The sequence below is a fragment of the Topomyia yanbarensis genome, chromosome 2 (genome assembly GCF_030247195.1).
Source record: "Topomyia yanbarensis strain Yona2022 chromosome 2, ASM3024719v1, whole genome shotgun sequence".
In the NCBI taxonomy this organism is placed as follows: domain Eukaryota; kingdom Metazoa; phylum Arthropoda; class Insecta; order Diptera; family Culicidae; genus Topomyia; species Topomyia yanbarensis.
In genome coordinates this window covers 204680393-204698356 of record NC_080671.1, presented here as the reverse complement: position 1 = coordinate 204698356, position 17964 = coordinate 204680393, and the positions used below count along the sequence as shown (strand labels likewise).

General features: G+C 42.1%; 1 protein-coding gene across 1 annotated transcript in view; it reads right to left on the bottom strand.

Moving 5' to 3' along the window:
• Nucleotides 1–17964, bottom strand: part of LOC131682749 (protein yellow) — a 112645-nt gene that overhangs the window by 40248 nt on the left and 54433 nt on the right. The window lies entirely within an intron of this gene.

The following is a 17964-nucleotide window of genomic DNA, read 5'->3' as shown; positions in this document are numbered from 1 at the left end:
ACCAGTTTGCGGAGAATGCCTTGATCGATCCGAAAATCTTTGTATCTCTCTGGGTCTTCTTGAACGCGTGTAAACATACTGTGGTACCAGTCGGGGTTATTTGCGTCGAGTGTCAGGACTTCTACGGCCCGGGATAAGGCATCTGGTATTACATTGTCGATTCCTCGACGATGTTTGATGACCATATCATGTCTTTGGAGTTCTATGCTCCACCGACACAGTCTCGAAGAAGTACGCCAGCTGCTCCGCAGAATATACGTAAGGGCAGAGGCATCCGTATAAACCGTGAACGCAGTACCTTCTAAGTAGCCCCGAAATTTTTCGATTGAGTTAAGGACAGCTAGTGCTTCTTTTTCAGTCGCAAAGTAGCGCTGTTGTGCCCCGCTCAATTTTTGCGAATAATATGCAATCGGTTTGTCTACCCCATCGTAGTTTTGCGTTAATACAGCTGCGATAGCGGTATCGCTCGCATCGCAGTGAATATCAAACGGCTTACTGAATTCAGGGTTCGTTAATATTGGGGCAGTAATTAATCGTTCCTTAATGTTAATAAAGGCTTTTTCCGCAAGCTCATTCCAGCGCACCTGCTTGGGTTTATCTTTCAGTAGGTCTGTAAGAGGGAGGACGGCCTGGCTATAGTTGGATATGAACCTACGATAATAATTGCACATCCCCAGAAATCTACGTACGGCTCGAAGAGTGCGGGGACGTTCAAAGTTCACAATCGCTTCTACGCGGTCAGGGTTCGGTCGTATCCCACTACGGGACAAGATATATCCCAAATAGGGAACTTCCTGAACACAAAATTTAGATTTTTGTAAATTAATGGATAGGTTTGCCCTGCGGAGTCGTGAGGCCACCTCGCGCAATAACATGAGGTGTTCCTCGAACGTATCGCTTACGATGATTATATCATCAAGATATACAAAAACTTTGGGTTCCAGCTCACCTGCGCCCAACACTCGATCCATCAGCCTGGACAATGTTGCCGGGCTGTTTACCAAGCCGAAGGGCATCCGGGTGAACTGGAATAATCCCCTGCTTAACACAGAAAATGCAGTGTACTTTTTCGACTTAGGATGAAGTGGAATTTGAAGGAACGCCTTCGACAAATCAATTGTCGAAATGTACTTGCATGGACCGAGTCGACTCAGTATACGATCGGCGTGGGGCAATGGATAAGAATCCCGGATCGTTCGCTCGTTTAATTTGCGCGCATCTAAGCACAAGCGGACGGTATCATCAGGTTTATCGACTGGGACCAAACGCAGAGTCCAATCGCTATACGATCTCTCAATAATGCCTGCTTCTAGCATCTTATCGAGTTCTTTATTAATTTGTTCCTGACGTTTGGGTGATGTTGGAAAGGGGTTTATGCGTACTGGTGGGTTCTTTCTGGCTTCGTCTGTCAGTTCGATGCGATGAGTAATAAGAGGCGTCGTATCCAATTGCCCTTCCTCCGCTGCTTTGAATTGTTGCTTCACTTGGTCGAGTTTGTGTAACTGAGATTCAGTAAGCTCGTCGAACTCCGAAGCAAGCTCTATTTCGTCTACATACTCCGATCGAATGGAAGGCACTATGTGGAATGATTTCCAAAAATCCGTGCCCAAAATCAAGCGTCTCTTAAGTTCGGGAACTACTAAAGTCGATATTAATTTGGTCGTCCCATTAAAGGTCATTGGCAGATCTACACATCCTGCCGTGTGTAATTTTTGTCCACTGGCTGTAACTAATTCTACATCCGAAGGGTTAATTTTTAATTTGCATTGTTTTATTAAGTTTTTGGCCCCGACTCCCAATATGCTGCGATGTGCCCCACTGTCCAATAAACCAATCACGGGGATGTCATAAATAGTTACTTTTGCAAAAGGGCGTTCATCTTCATTGAGATGAATGAATAATTCTTCTAGCTGCGTCTGAGATAATTGGAAATATTCAGCATCATTGAACTGACGGTAGCCATATTGAGACAAATCAAAGGTTTGAGGTTTTTGTAAATCGTTAGGACAGACTTGCCCCTTCAAGCTGTCTCTCGTGAGTTTTTTTCACACCACGGGCAGGTTTTTGTATCAACATCATGAAACCCACACCTATAGCAAAACTTGTGTTTAGGTATCCTGCATTCTGATTGATGATGACCTTTCAGACGACAATTAAAGCATATACCGTCCTTCGGGGGGACATAATTCTCCAGCAAGACCTTCATCCCTCTCGAATCTTCATTTTTTTTGCTATTCTGGTTCGCGATATTAGATGGTTCGCCCTGCGATTTCTTAACTGACGGCTCCTCGTCAGACGCTTCTGTTTTCTGAGATCGATAAAAGTTTCTCGACTTGAAAGCTTTCTTCTCGTCGACCGCGAGGGGTTTTTGCTTGTGTTTGCTACCGACGGCTACCTCGTTAACTTGGGATCGATTCCGCGTGGGGTTTGGCTCGTTTGTATTACCCGAGTATTTATACCAAAAGGTCGCATCGAGTTGCCGACCAAACTTTTTCAGATCCGCGAGATTATCAATATTAAACGCGACCGCATGTCCTTTGTAATCGGACCGTAAGTTACGATACACTATCTCGAATTTCTTACTCTCTGAAATGGGCTTAGTTAATGAATTGAAAATCTTTTGAATTTCCGATAAATAGTCTTGAAATCGCTCTTTGGGGCCTTGCTTGCGCGAGATTGCGCGGATTTCATTGACGTGGTCATGATCAGGACTAAGGAATTCTCGTTTCAATTCGTGTACGAGTTCCTTCCAATTCATGAAGTCTTCATTTTCGACCCCTGCCATGTACCAGGACTTGGCTTGGTCTTTAAAAAGGTAAATCGCGGAACGGAAAAGTTCTTTATCGGGGACTTTTTCTGATTTCGCGAAGAATTCGATTTCTTTAATAAATTTCATGAGCCCTTGACCGTTATCTTTTCCATCGTATTTTAGGTTCCATTCGGAAACCGGTCTTCTTCTTTGATAATGATGGCGACGCGCTCTAGAATGTTTTCTTTCTACCGATCGACCCGATTCTGACTCTGATGTGCTAAGTTCTTCATTCGTAACTGTGTCCGACGATTCGTTTTGCGGTATAGGCTTACCACCTTTCTTCGATTCTAATGAAAATTTCCTAATGAATTTTTCTTCGCATTGATCGTTCGCGGTAGGGTATTGTGGATTCCAGCCATACGGAACCGGAGGAAATGGACACGCGTAAGGATACCAATTCGCGAATGGATGATTGTAGCGTTTACTTTCAAAATTACGATCGCGCACCGATTTTAGTTTTCTCCGCCCCGAAGCTTCTGAAGATCTTGCCTGTTGTTCATCCCCTTCTGACTCTACCGGCTCATCATCGGGTTCAACATTTTCTGAACGAGAATGCTGACCAGTAGTGTTTTTCGTAATATTCGACCTCGAATGGGAAGGAGAGGTAACGTTCAGATTCGATAAAGTCTTCGCAATTTGGTGAACCACTTCCTCGCGAATAGAGTTTACTGGAGAAAATGGTGAAAAATAAATATTCATCATTTTCCGAGTGATTCCCAGTATTTTGTCTAAGTCCAATAACTCTTCTTCCCGCTCTGCAACTTCCTGAGCTCGTCTAGCCCTGGAAAAGTAGTGGACTAACCGAGTTTTCAAACTGTCCTTTATACCTTCATACCGAACCCTACCCTCCAAGTAGTTTCTAATCGACTCCAACTGCTCATCGATAATTTTAATTTCATCATCTACGCTTCTGTCACACCTCCAAAACTCAATATCTACTACCTGTTTTTCCCTTTCTTCTCTTAGCCGATCCCTCAACCTCCTCTGCAAAGCCGATCGACTGTCTGTCTGCTCAAATTACACAGCCCGTATGCAAAGTTCATACTCAATTTCTGGTCGTTCCAAATGGTGCACCAGAAGGTTTTTGTATAGTAAATTAAATTCCAAATCCATTTCCTGTAACCCTGCCTAGGATTAACTTTATCAAAACTCGTTCGTTAGGAGAACGATGCTTAATTTACAAAATCGGAAAAGATTTTTCTTCCCCCTACTGGGAGCGGAAGAAAATTTCAAACTCGGTTGCGCAAGCACTTTAGTTGGGCGCCAATTGATACACTCTTGCGTGTTTACCGCGGTGTGTGGGGCTCACCCACCCGCGAAGATTCACAGGGTCGTTTTACCGCTACGCAGACCGAATCACACACTCACCCACAAAGGTACTCCGAGAGAGAGCAGGCCCGATAGAGAAAGTTCGTACCAACTCCGACAATGCTTTCACTCTTCAGATTGCCAAAATTTTCTCGCTACTCGATTTCTTTAATAAATTTCATGAGCCCTTGACCGTTATCTTTTCCATCGTATTTTAGGTTCCATTCGGAAACCGGTCTTCTTCTTTGATAATGATGGCGACGCGCTCTAGAATGTTTTCTTTCTACCGATCGACCCGATTCTGACTCTGATGTGCTAAGTTCTTCATTCGTAACTGTGTCCGACGATTCGTTTTGCGGTATAGGTTTACCACCTTTCTTCGATTCTAATGAAAATTTCCTAATGAATTTTTCTTCGCATTGATCGTTCGCGGTAGGGTATTGTGGATTCCAGCCGTACGGAACCGGAGGAAATGGACACGCGTAAGGATACCAATTCGCGAATGGATGATTGTAGCGTTTACTTTCAAAATTACGATCGCGCACCGATTTTAGTTTTCTCCGCCCCGAAGCTTCTGAAGATCTTGCCTGTTGTTCATCCCCTTCTGACTCTACCGGCTCATCATCGGGTTCAACATTTTCTGAACGAGAATGCTGACCAGTAGTGTTTTTCGTAATATTCGACCTCGAATGGGAAGGAGAGGTAACGTTCAGATTCGATAAAGTCTTCGCAATTTGGTGAACCACTTCCTCGCGAATAGAGTTTACTGGAGAAAATGGTGAAAAATAAATATTCATCATTTTCCGAGTGATTCCCAGTATTTTGTCTAAGTCCAATAACTCTTCTTCCCGCTCTGCAACTTCCTGAGCTCGTCTAGCCCTGGAAAAGTAGTGGACTAACCGAGTTTTCAAACTGTCCTTTATACCTTCATACCGAACCCTACCCTCCAAGTAGTTTCTAATCGACTCCAACTGCTCATCGATAATTTTAATTTCATCATCTAAGCTTCTGTCACACCTCCAAAACTCAATATCTACTACCTGTTTTTCCCTTTCTTCTCTTAGCCGATCCCTCAACCTCCTCTGCAAAGCCGATCGACTGTCTGTCTGCTCAAATTGCACAGCCCGTATGCAAAGTTCATACTCAATTTCTGGTCGTTCCAAATGGTGCACCAGAAGGTTTTTGTATAGTAAATTAAATTCCAAATCCATTTCCTGTAACCCTGCCTAGGATTAACTTTATCAAAACTCGTTCGTTAGGAGAACGATGCTTAATTTACAAAATCGGAAAAGATTTTTCTTCCCCCTACTGGGAGCGGAAGAAAATTTCAAACTCGGTTGCGCAAGCACTTTAGTTGGGCGCCAATTGATACACTCTTGCGTGTTTACCGCGGTGTGTGGGGCTCACCCACCCGCGAAGATTCACAGGGTCGTTTTACCGCTACGCAGACCGAATCACACACTCACCCACAAAGGTACTCCGAGAGAGAGCAGGCCCGATAGAGAAAGTTCGTACCAACTCCGACAATGCTTTCACTCTTCAGATTGCCAAAATTTTCTCGCTACCGAGGGGTGCTCAAAAGCTCCTAAAATCGATCGATTTACAGCGGACTAATACCAGCTGAGGGGTGAATGCTCTTTATAGCACGAATCGAAAAAGCAACGTTAACATTGTGTGGATTCTGAATTTATTCCCTAAAACTATCATCTATCTCTGTAATTATACTCATATAAACCTATCCTAATTTTATGGCTTGTATCTATTACTATTACCTATTTGTACTTTTCTATCCCTATACTCTATATTTACAATTGTATACACACCATAATTTCTCCGTGACGTTACACAGGTACCTGTTTAATCCGGCAATGCTGTTGTCCGTTTGTTTCCCGGTCGACCGGGCAAATCTCTTTCCTTCGGCGAACAGTCACTGTTGTTCCTGATGTTGAATGCTGTTGTAAGGGGCACAATACCCATCCGGAGCTCCGGATGATGCAAGCTTGAACGCTGTACTAGACGACTGCTGACGGTAGTGTACCTTCTGCAACGGTTCTGCAATGGCGGTTATTCGCGTCAGCACGCTGTTTTTCTGGTGGAATACCGCTTTCCAACGCCGAAATATTGCTGCAATGGCGGCTATTCGCTTCAGCGCGCGGTTTTTCTGGTGGAATACCGCTTTCCAACGCCGAAATATTGCTGCAATGGCGGCTATTCGCTTTAACCCGTGATTTCTTCTGTCGATCCGTGCTTACTCGATCCCCACCTGGCGGGTGACGATCGAGGTTTTATTGGTAGTCGAGTCTGTGGATGATACTTTGGAACACTGTTCCAAATGAACAAAAAGAAAAAGGCCCAGGCTGGACCTATACCGAGAATATCAGTACCGGCAACGTCACGCTAATCTAAACCTCTACATATATTTCCGTATTTTTATTCAGTATAATTTTACCTTTTTCTTGGACGTATCCTGAACACTTGATGCGCGTATTTTAGTTATATCTATTAAATTTTAACGTGTTTGTATCTGTGGGGTAACATTTTAATAATTAACAAAAAGTTTACTAAACTGATTTTTCGCCAAACGAACCTATCGTTAAAGTTTTTTTTTAAGAACAATCTTGTTTAGAACGTTTCAATTGTACTAAGAGTCAGCTACTCCTCCCTAAAATTAAACAATAATTACTGACTCTCATTATCACAATCCACACCACGTTTTTAGCCACACTTTGCTAACCTAATTAAACAAATTTAATCACCGTCGCGCACTACGAAACTGGTAATAAGCCACGGAACGAAAGAGATCGATTTCAGCCGAGCCAAGCTATTTATGTGCGTAGAAATTGCGAGAAAGACCGAACACATCCGAATATCTACGACAAATGTAGATTTGGCAGGTCCATTCAGTTTGGCAACCATGACGCTAGTGGCTCCATCGGTGGAGTGACGCGAACACCTCAGTTGTCACACTGCTATAATCGAGCACATTCTGTAGCGCGAGAACGCACCGGTCTGAATAGAGGATACGACACTGCTCTTATCCAATACACCCGGCACTCACAAGATGCTGTCAGTTCGCTCATTTATATCTTATGAGAGCGAGAGACCGCAAGAGCATAAAAAGAGAGGGAACCTTTCAACCGAGTACGATAGGGTACATCGGGGTTTGTGTTGACTTGTGGTGGAGCACACAAGTTGTAAATTGGAACCTATCGGTTACATTCTTTTGGCGCAAGGTGGCCGCGGCCTCATGCGATTTAAAAGATTGATGTTTGGCATTAATTGTGCCCCTGAGATCTTTCAGCGGTTTATGATGGAAATGCTTGCAGGGATCGAAGGAATAATAGTTTACATTGATGACGTAGTTGTCTCCGGAAGAAATCGGCAAGAACATGATGCTCGATTGCGAGAAGTCCTTGCAGTGCTCGACGACAATAATGCGATGCTCAATAAGGAGAAATGTGTGTTTTGAGTAAAGAAACTCGAGATATTGGGTTACGAGGTAAGCGCAGCCGGTATCAGTCCGTCGGAAGAAAAGATTGATGCGATAAAAAACTTTAGGCGCCCTGAGACAAAAGAAGAGGTTCGAAGTTTCCTTGGATTGGTAAATTTCATCGGGCATTTCATACCGGATTTTTCAACAAGGACAGAGCCATTGCGTCAATTCATCAGGGGAGACGTAACTAATTTTGAATCTCAACAAGCAGCGTTCGATGATTTGCGTCATGAAATATCGAACAATGTCCGAAGATTGGGATTCTTTGATCCAGCGAATCAAACTGTATTATTTGTCGATGCGTCGCCGGGAGGCCTCGTAGCGATTTTGATGCAAAAAATAGTTCAAATACAGCACGAATCGTAAGTTCTGCATCGAAGGGTTTGAAGAAAGCGGAAAGATTTTACCCAGAAAGCCAACGAGAGGCATTGGCAGTTGTATGGGCTGTTGAAAAGTTTTATCCGTATTTGTTCGGAACAAAGTTCGTAATATTCACAGATCATAAGACGCTGGAGTACATATATGGAGGAAAACATCAACACGGAAAACGATCATGCTCCAGGGCTGATGGCTGGGCCTTACGCCTTCAACCTTACAACTTTACGGTTCAGCATATCCCAGGGTGTACCAACATATCGGATGTTTGCTCTCGTTTGTGTACTGGTTCAGAAATCCCATTCGATGAAACTACAGAGCACTACTTGTGTTCGATTGGCGAAGTACCCAATGCCATCACGCTTCATGAGATAAAAACTGAAACGGCTATCGACGAAACTATGTCGGCAGTCATGAAAGCAATACAAACACAAGAAATTGCGCCAGAGAGCTTTAGAAATTGCTCACCGCGGCCATCCAGGTATCGTAACAATGCGTCGAAATCTTCAAGAGAAAGTATGGTGGCCATACATGGATCGTAACGTTGGAGAATTCATACAGCAATGCGCTGGCGGTGCTGCAGTGAGTTGAATGGAAGCTCCAGAATCCACGCAACGAAGGGCAGGAAATAGCGATTGACTTCTTTTCTGCCAAAGAGTGCGCTACGTTCTTGGTCATTATTGATTATTATAGTCGTTTCACAAAGGTTATCGAATTGAAAGGAACTACAGCACAGAAGACCATCGAAGCTTTGGAAAGTGTGTTTGCAGAGCAATCATATCCGGAAACGATGAGAAGTGATAATGGGCCCCCATTTGCTTCCGGAGCGTTTTCGCTCTACTGCATTTCGAAAAATATTAAACTCATTAAGACTATTCCATACTGGCCGCAACTGAACGGTCTTGTTGAACGGCACAATCAAGGCGTTTTACGAGCCTTGAGAATTGCTAAAGCTGTCAATGGAGATTGACGAAAAGCCGTTAAAGATTACGAATATATGTATAATACAAGAAGGGATCCGAAATAGAGGTAGGAGACGTGGTTATGTTAAAAAGCGACGAATCGGGAAAATTAGAAGCAAACTTTAAACTTGAGAAATTCAAAGTACTAAAGAAAACTGGAAATGATATCACCACAGAGAACAGACATCCATGATCGAACAAAAATATTTAAAAAACGTGTGTAAACATTTGAATTAATGTACGAAAAACACTAGCGCCGCCATACCAACCTATCCCAACTATCCGTCAAATCGATTCCGGAACCGGTTCGAAATTCTGGATGGATTCAGCATGGAATCTAGTTTGAGCTGGAATTCATGCTGGAAGTCCGAATCGGTTCCGGACTAGTTTGACTGGGTAGAGGAATAACCGCTGTCGATTCTGTCGCACTCAGCCACAAAAAACATGACGACAGTAGCACACCTGGTTTAGATATCCAAACTACCTTCGAAATCGTTCGAGATTTTACACAAGTTGAATGCTGAAGATGGACGTCTGTTCTCTGTGATATCACTGTCGCCAATGAAGAAGGCGTAACGTATCGTCGTCCTTTAGCTCATTTGAAGAAGTGGCCGTCCCCACGGAAACAAATAGAAGACACCTCTCAGCAAACATCGAAGTCAAAGTATTCAATAGCAGATTGGTGGAAGCGTAAAGTATTCAATAGCAGATTGATGGTTTTTAAATATTTTGTAAACGATGTCAAACGGTAAATATTGGAAACAATCAAGACGGAACCAGATAAGGTACTCATATCCATAAAATCAATGTTAATTCGTTAAAAGTGCGAAAGAGTTTTTTGTAAACAAACTTGTTTCGCTCATTAGTCCGCTGCAGAGTGGAATTTCATGAAAAAACGTTTTTAATCCACCTAACAGTGTGATGAGACATTTCTTATAACTCTTATCACTCTCTTCGGATATTATATCGTTTGAGAGCATTTAGAACTTGATGCTTCGCGATGTTTTTGATAACACATACTACATGGGATAGTGGCAGGACTCAGAGAATCGCTCAAATCAGCATAGGACAACATCAGTGCTAGAAATCTCAAACCAAATCAATGGGAAAGCGAAAAAATGGCCCATAAAATAGACATACCAACGAATTATTGTTAATGCTCTGTTAATAAAATATCTATATTGTGGTGGGAAAACTGAATTTTCCTAAAGGGGTTATATATTGTACTGAAACAAAAAAAAACGATTTTTTTTAATCGATTTGAAGTTTATATTTTACTCAAATTTCCAACGCGACTGAGAACTAAGAAATCAACGCTTTTTCTTGAAAAGGGCGATACTAGCAGTGATACCATTCAAAGAAAATCAACAGTGAATATTTCCAGACTTGGTTTTATTTCCTATTTAAGAACTATTGTGTTTTTTTGACATCCTAGCTTGCATGATTCTGTGATCGAAACCCAAAACTTCATAAAGTATTTGAAATTATTAAATTAAAATTTGTTTTTGCTATTGAAATTGACAAAATGATAGTATCGCCCCTTTGGCGATTGTTTACTTTTTCGGTTCCACCTATCAGCATTGAAGTATCGCCCTTACGTTTTTTTACAATAACTACCGTTCTACACCACCGATTTCGTCCGTGTTTTTTCAATAGAGATCGTTGTTACTATTTACAGCTTGATAATCCTAAAAAAAATACGAAAATAACAGTTTCGCCTCTAAACTGCTAGCAAAAAAAGTATCGCCCTGTTTGTTTGCATGGAGCGTGGAGGGCGAAACTTTAAATAAATAAACAAAAATACAGTTTCGCCCGTTGTATTTTTTGCTGTAGTTTAAGAAAGCAATATCGTAGAATCAAATTTTTTTGGTTAATTTGTTGCGTTTCAAAACCCTCATTCGCATGTATGAAAAAACCCTTATGTTTACATTTGTAAGTATCACCCTTTTCACAAAAAAGCGTTGAAATGAAATCGCAGCTCCTGACAAGGATAGGAAGAATCGCATCGTTTTACGCTCCCTCAAGGCTCATGCGCACTCACCTACCTCCGATGCTTTATTCTGTTTTTCTTGTTTATGAGTGTACATCTGTTGAGCGCCCGATCGGCCAAAGCCAAGTGAATATGGTATCTCACATGTTCGTATTTTTTCTCTCTTACGCTCACCTTGGATCGCTGCGATTTAGGTTCTTTCCGATACATGTTCGGAATTGTATGCGAACAATGATGATCGGATCCGTTCGGCAATGCGATTCTTCCTCAAAAATTTGGATCGCGATCTATGTTCGCCTAAATCGAAAATCGATTCAATTCCCACCGCATGCGAGCGGGAGCGGTGCTTGCGATTGTTTGCATTGACGCTGCCGCGGTGTTTTGTATCGATGGAGTGGTGTAGTGTCAGTCGAGTGCATGTGCGTGTTTGTAACTTGCTAAGCGAGCAGATTGTCCCTTTGTATATCATTCATATTCCACATAGGTATAAATGAATAGCGGACTTTACGCGTTCAATATTTTTGATGCACATCATCAATCCAACTTTGTTATACCACGATGGATTATTGAACGCTTAAGAGCCGCTAATCATTAACAGACTTTAAAGTTTTTGTTTTCAAGACAGTTTGATGTTTTGCATAATTTGTAGTATGATAGTACAGTAAGTTGACTTTGTGGCCAAGCCGGGGTGCGTGGAATCGGTTTCTTTCACTAGGCTGTTCACAGTGATGTCATGTGGATCTAATTCGGAATGATGAGCGGTCAAGAATGGATTTGGAACGTGATGTTCCGGGTACGACGATTTATCCATCTGTTCAAAATATTGTTTTCCCGATGTTTTGATTGCTTATGCTTTTTGTGGCGCTTTTTGTTATTTCTGCTGTCAATCATCATATATACTAGTAAAGAATGTTTGATCTTGTTTGTGTTCCGTATTAGCGGTCCTTACACGTTCAGTTGTTTTGTCAATACTGGAGCGTATTGACAAGGTTTTTCAACGTGTAATGGAATGGAGGAAGTATTGACGATATGTGTTTTTTATGTTTCTTGGAGGCTGTTCAATGATAGTACAGTAAGATTCCGTTTTTGGCACGTTCCGATTTTTGCATGCTCCCTTTTCGGTACACTAAGATTTTGGCAACAAATGGGTTCCGTTTTTGGCAACATTATTGTTGTACATAATAGGTCTTTTAAAAATGTGCAATAGATATTTTTTGTATCAATTGATATCACATTTTACTTTATTTCCAAACATGGGAGTCATATTACCCTCAAAGGTGCAAATATATTTTTTTAATTTTGTGAAAATTGTTTCCTAGTTTCAATACATTACTGTGATAATTTTGAGATGTTTTGCGTAATATTGTTTTAAAACAGCGTTATGCATTTAAGGGTTAACTATATTTTATGCTATACGTGTTATATTTATTGATTACAATGCATAGAAATGTATTATTTATGTATAATATAACTGGTAACAGTGTAACTAGTGTCTGACGGAATCAATTTTTATATTAAGATCCAGAGTCTGTGCACTTTAGGAGTCAAATACAGAGGAATGCGCTACACTGGATAATAAGACTATTTCTGGAGAAAATTTTCAAAAGAACCTTTTGTTTGGACAGTTGAAAGTGATTTTTACAACAAAAATGGTTTTCTTCAAACCTAAATATCTTCAGACATTACAATTCGATTTTCAATCTATCGAACTCGGTCACTAAAAACATGACGACAGTAACGCACCGGGTGGAGATATCCCAATTAGCTTCGACAACGTTAGTTATTTTTACACAAGTTGAACGCTAAAGATGGACGTCTGTTCTCTGTGGTATGTGCTTCTCTTTCAGTAATAAGCTACTATTCAATGTTTACTTTCCGAAGCACAATAGAATTCCCCTAGAATCTTTGCAAAAATCCAGTTGCTTGGAAAATATAGCCGAAGACTGTCCAAATTGATAGTATTTATAAGTTCTTCAGTTCTACGCAGTTCTGTGTCGTAAGTGCCCCAGTTATCGCAATGAACACCATTCTCAGCAGATAGCTAAGCTTTTACAGGATTGTCATCACTTCTTCCATCTGTCACCACACAAGAACATTATTAAACATACAATTTTTTATATAAACTCAAAGATGTAATTCGGTTTGAGACTCCAAGTTTTCCTAATAGCTTTTCTGTGCTGTCTGAAGGCTTTCCCCTTTTTTTTTGGGTCTGGCCCTAATGAGAACAGTTTAGTTTAAATTCTAATATAATTCACACAATACTCACAATCATAGAATTGCGACCTGGATTAAAATTCGCATCTTCGTAAAATTAACCATGTAACATTTTTCAAATTTTAATCTTAGGAAAGTATCTTTATACCGTGAGATTTAACCAATTTTCTCTGAAAGTATTATATAACATGGGGTCTACTATTAATATTAGATTCAAACTCAACTGATCTTGCCCGTTTCAGAAATTCCAATCGATTTGAAAATACTGTGATTTTAAACAATTTGAGGCGGATCGAAATGTTGTTGGCCAGTTATCATGATTGGAAAAATATATGGCTACGAAAGTCAATCATCATATATACTAGTAAAGAATGTTTGATCTTGTTTGTGTTCCGTATTAGCGGTCCTTACACGTTCAGTTGTTTTGTCAATACTGGAGCGTATTGACAAGGTTTTTCAACGTGTAATGGAATGGAGGAAGTATTGACGATATGTGTTTTTTATGTTTCTTGGAGGCTGTTCAATGATAGTACAGTAAGATTCCGTTTTTGGCACGTTCCGATTTTTGCATGCTCCCTTTTCGGTACACTAAGATTTTGGCAACAAATGGGTTCCGTTTTTGGCAACATTATTGTTGTACATAATAGGTCTTTTAAAAATGTGCAATAGATATTTTTTGTATCAATTGATATCACATTTTACTTTATTTCCAAACATGGGAGTCATATTACCCTCAAAGGTGCAAATATATTTTTTTAATTTTGTGAAAATTGTTTCCTAGTTTCAATACATTACTGTGATAATTTTGAGATGTTTTGCGTAATATTGTTTTAAAACAGCGTTATGCATTTAAGGGTTAACTATATTTTATGCTATACGTGTTATATTTATTGATTACAATGCATAGAAATGTATTATTTATGTATAATATAACTGGTAACAGTGTAACTAGTGTCTGACGGAATCAATTTTTATATTAAGATCCAGAGTCTGTGCACTTTAGGAGTCAAATACAGAGGAATGCGCTACACTGGATAATAAGACTATTTCTGGAGAAAATTTTCAAAAGAACCTTTTGTGTTGTGACCCTTGCCAAATAGCGTTCCTCCGTGGTTTTAGTCCGTACCCGATTTTTCCGTGTCCAATCGTAAATTTAGTTGGACTACCCTTGCGCAGATAGCGTCACTGTGCCAGTTCGGAAGTTATGTAATACACACATAACACATTACACATCAAACACTTTATTTCCTGACACTACTCAACATTTATTACTTTACACGTATATTTCACTCTAAACTATACTTTCACTACATAATATTACAGACTAAGTACAATTCTTTATACGTCACTACGGACGGTGACGAACCTATCGCTATGAAGGCTGATTACGAATGACGATAATTTTAAACTCATACCACATACAGAAAGTTACAAAAAACATATGCTAGAGACTTCTCTGGAAACATTAATTTCTACTCTCATCATTTTATCCCCATCTCTCCTCTCTTCAATGTCTCTCACTTCTTTCGTTAAGTTTATACACATATGTATTAACCAGTGAGAACGACACGCTCATTCGTCTCATCTGTCAATCATACAGCTATGCTGTGTTGAGATCAGTGCTAGTGTGAAACGTCAACATTACCGGCCACCTAAATTAGCTAAGTCTAATTTACAATTGGATCATCGAAAAAAACAGGTAAGTATGATTAATTTTCTAACAACTTTTCTTCACTTTCAGCTGCTGCTCGTTGCTGTTGCTGCACCGCCAATTGCTGGTCGAAAGGAAGTGGAAACAATCTGCGAATCGGTCGTATGTATGTTCCACTTCTTGTTTTGATGGTTGCAACACGAATGATGTCATCATCGCCGGGTTGAACTGCTTCGATCCTTGCTAATGGCCAAGAGACGGAAGGTTTTCCATCCTCCTGCAGCAACACCATTTGGCCAACACGGATGTCCACCGGAGAACTGGATTTCTGCCACTGCTGATTTAGCTCCGTAAGATATTCCTTCCGCCAACGTTGCCAGTGATGTTGAATCAGTTGTTGCAACTGCTGATAGTGCCGCAATCGGTTTGTTGGTATTTCGGTGTACTGAGGGTCCGGGAGGGTTAAAAGTGGACCGCCAGTCAGGAAATGGCCGGGTGTGAGTGCGTCTAATTCGGTCGGGTCATCGGATAGTGGCGTTAGTGGGCGAGTGTTCATGTTTGCCTCGATCTGGTAGAGGACAGTGACCATGTCCTCGTATGAAAGTTTTCGGCAGCCGATTGTTTTTACCAGAGAGGACTTCGCTGTCTTGACAGCCGCTTCCCAAAGGCCGCCGAAATTTGGTGCTCGAGGTGGAATGAACCGCCAAGTGATTCCTTTGCTGCTGCATTCATTAATTATTTTTTCTTTGTTGTGTTTGATGCTAAATATGCGGTGCATTTCCGTGAGTGTGGTTTTTGCTCCTTTGAAGTTTGTACCATTATCAGAATGGATTTCCGTTGGCAAGCCGCGCCGGGCAATAAAGCGTCGAAGTGCGGCAATGAATGCGTCCGTTGACAAATCGCACACGAGTTCCAGGTGAGTGGCTTTGGTAGCGAAGCAAACAAACACAGCAATGAAAACCTTTTGGGGGGCCGCTCGTCGATGAACAGGTTTTAAGTATATAGGGCCACAGTAGTCGACACCGGTGATTGAGAATGGTCGACTAGGGACAATGCGTGCCTCGGGAAGCTGTCCTTGAGGTTGGGCTACAGGGACAGGGTTGTGGCGGAAACAAATTGTACATTTGCGACACACATAATTGGCAAGAGTTTTTCCGCGAACCGGCCAGAATTCTCGACGCATTGTTGCCAGGGTCATTCGGGGGCCAGAATGAAAACATTGCGAGTGGAAATGCGCTGCAATTATACGAGAAAGGGGGTGCTTGTTGGGAAGAGCCATAGGGTGCTTGGTTTGGTAGTTTTCGTTGGAGAAATGCAGCCGGCCACCGACACGTATTATGCCATTCTCGTCTAGGAAAGGATATCGATTTTTCAGGGGTGATTTTGAGGGAACCGGACGTTTTTGCTTCAACTGAATCAATTCTTCTGGGAACACTTCTTGTTGAACCACCTTTACTAAGGTTTGCTTTGCTTCTTGCAGCTCCACCGTCGAAAGGAATGCTTCATATGCATGATGTTTAGAGCGGCAGCGTGTAATGAATCGACGAAGGTAAGCAGTGATTCGAACTAGACGCCCGAATGAAGAATAGCGCTCAAATAACGGGTTTTCCTGCGACGTTGACTGAACCACTAAAACCGTTTTCTTTCGTTCCAGGATGTCCTCGTTTGGAAGAAGCGGGTGTACATGCTTTGGCCATTTATCCACTTCGTCTGCCAGCCATCCGGGACCATTCCTCCAAAGAATGTCGACGATGAAATCTGCCGGCAACATACCACCCGAAACGTGATCCGCCGGATTATCTGTACCCTTCACGTGGTTCCAGGGATGTCCGTGTGTCAGTAGCTGGATTTCAGATGTGCGATTGCCCACAAACGTTTGCCAAGTGTTTGGGGGTGCTGCGATCCAGTGCAACGTGACCGTCGAGTCCGACCAGAACCAGCAAGGATTTCCCTCCATCCCCAGCGCTGCGGATACTCTAGCATAGAGTTTGGCACCCAATAATGCAGCACACAGCTCAAGGCGCGGTAAACTAAGACGTTTGATTGGCGCGACTCTTGATTTTGCCGCAATGAGCTGGATTTGAGCTTTACCTTCCTTGCTGGCTGAGCGAGCGTAAATACATGCTCCGTAGCCTACTTCAGATGCGTCGCAGAAAACATGGAACTGAACCGTTGTAGCTTCCGATGAAAATATATAACGGGGAACTTTCGACCCTATTCTGCGCGGCGTGTGGCGTGAGATGACTAATCTCACCTCACTCTACGTGACTTTTCTCACCCAATTCTGAAGAGTCACTTCGGGTGACGTGAGACGCCCATTTAACTGCAATGGAGAATCTCACCTCACCCGAGTCGACTCTCAGAATCGGGTGAAAAAAGTCACGTAAAGTGAGGTGAGTTTAGTCGTCTCACGTCACACGCCGCGCAGAATAGGGCCGTTTGTATTGCTTTAGTAGGGACAGCTGTGAATGGAAATCATTCCATTTAGATTCGATCTCGCGGGGAATCGGATCATCCCAGTCGACGTTAACCGACCAGAGGTGTTGCATCCGAATTTTTGCCCAAGCAATCACAGGTGACACGATACCAAGCGGGTCGTATAATTGCGCAATCTCCGAAAATATCTTCCTTTTTGTCCATTGATCGTCATATTCCGTTGCTCGTATCTCAACACACAGTTGGTCCGTTCCTGTCTCCCACACTACTCCAAGCGTCTTCACCTTTGTTTCTGCATCGAAATGTAGCGTGGATTGCTCCTCTAGAGCTGTGGAAGGTAAGTCGGCTAAAGCCTCCGGTTGATTGGAGCTCCACTTCCGCAAATCGAATCCGCCTTCAGCCATAAGGGATTGAACTTCGCTTCGCAAACGTTTCGCCTTCGAAATCGATTCTGCTCCGGAAAGAAAATCGTCCATATAAAAATCTTTCTTTACAGCAGGACCAGCGTACTTGTATTTGTCACCGGCGTCTATGGCAAGCTGTTTAAGTACGCGAGTGGCAAGGAAAGATGATGGCGCTAATCCGTAAGTGACCGTCTGTAGCTCGTACACCTTAATCGGTTCAGCCTGATCGAAGCGCCACAGGATCCGTTGAAGCGATGCGTCCTCCGGGTGAATGCGTACCTGCCTGTACATTTTGGCCACATCTGCAACTAACGCAACG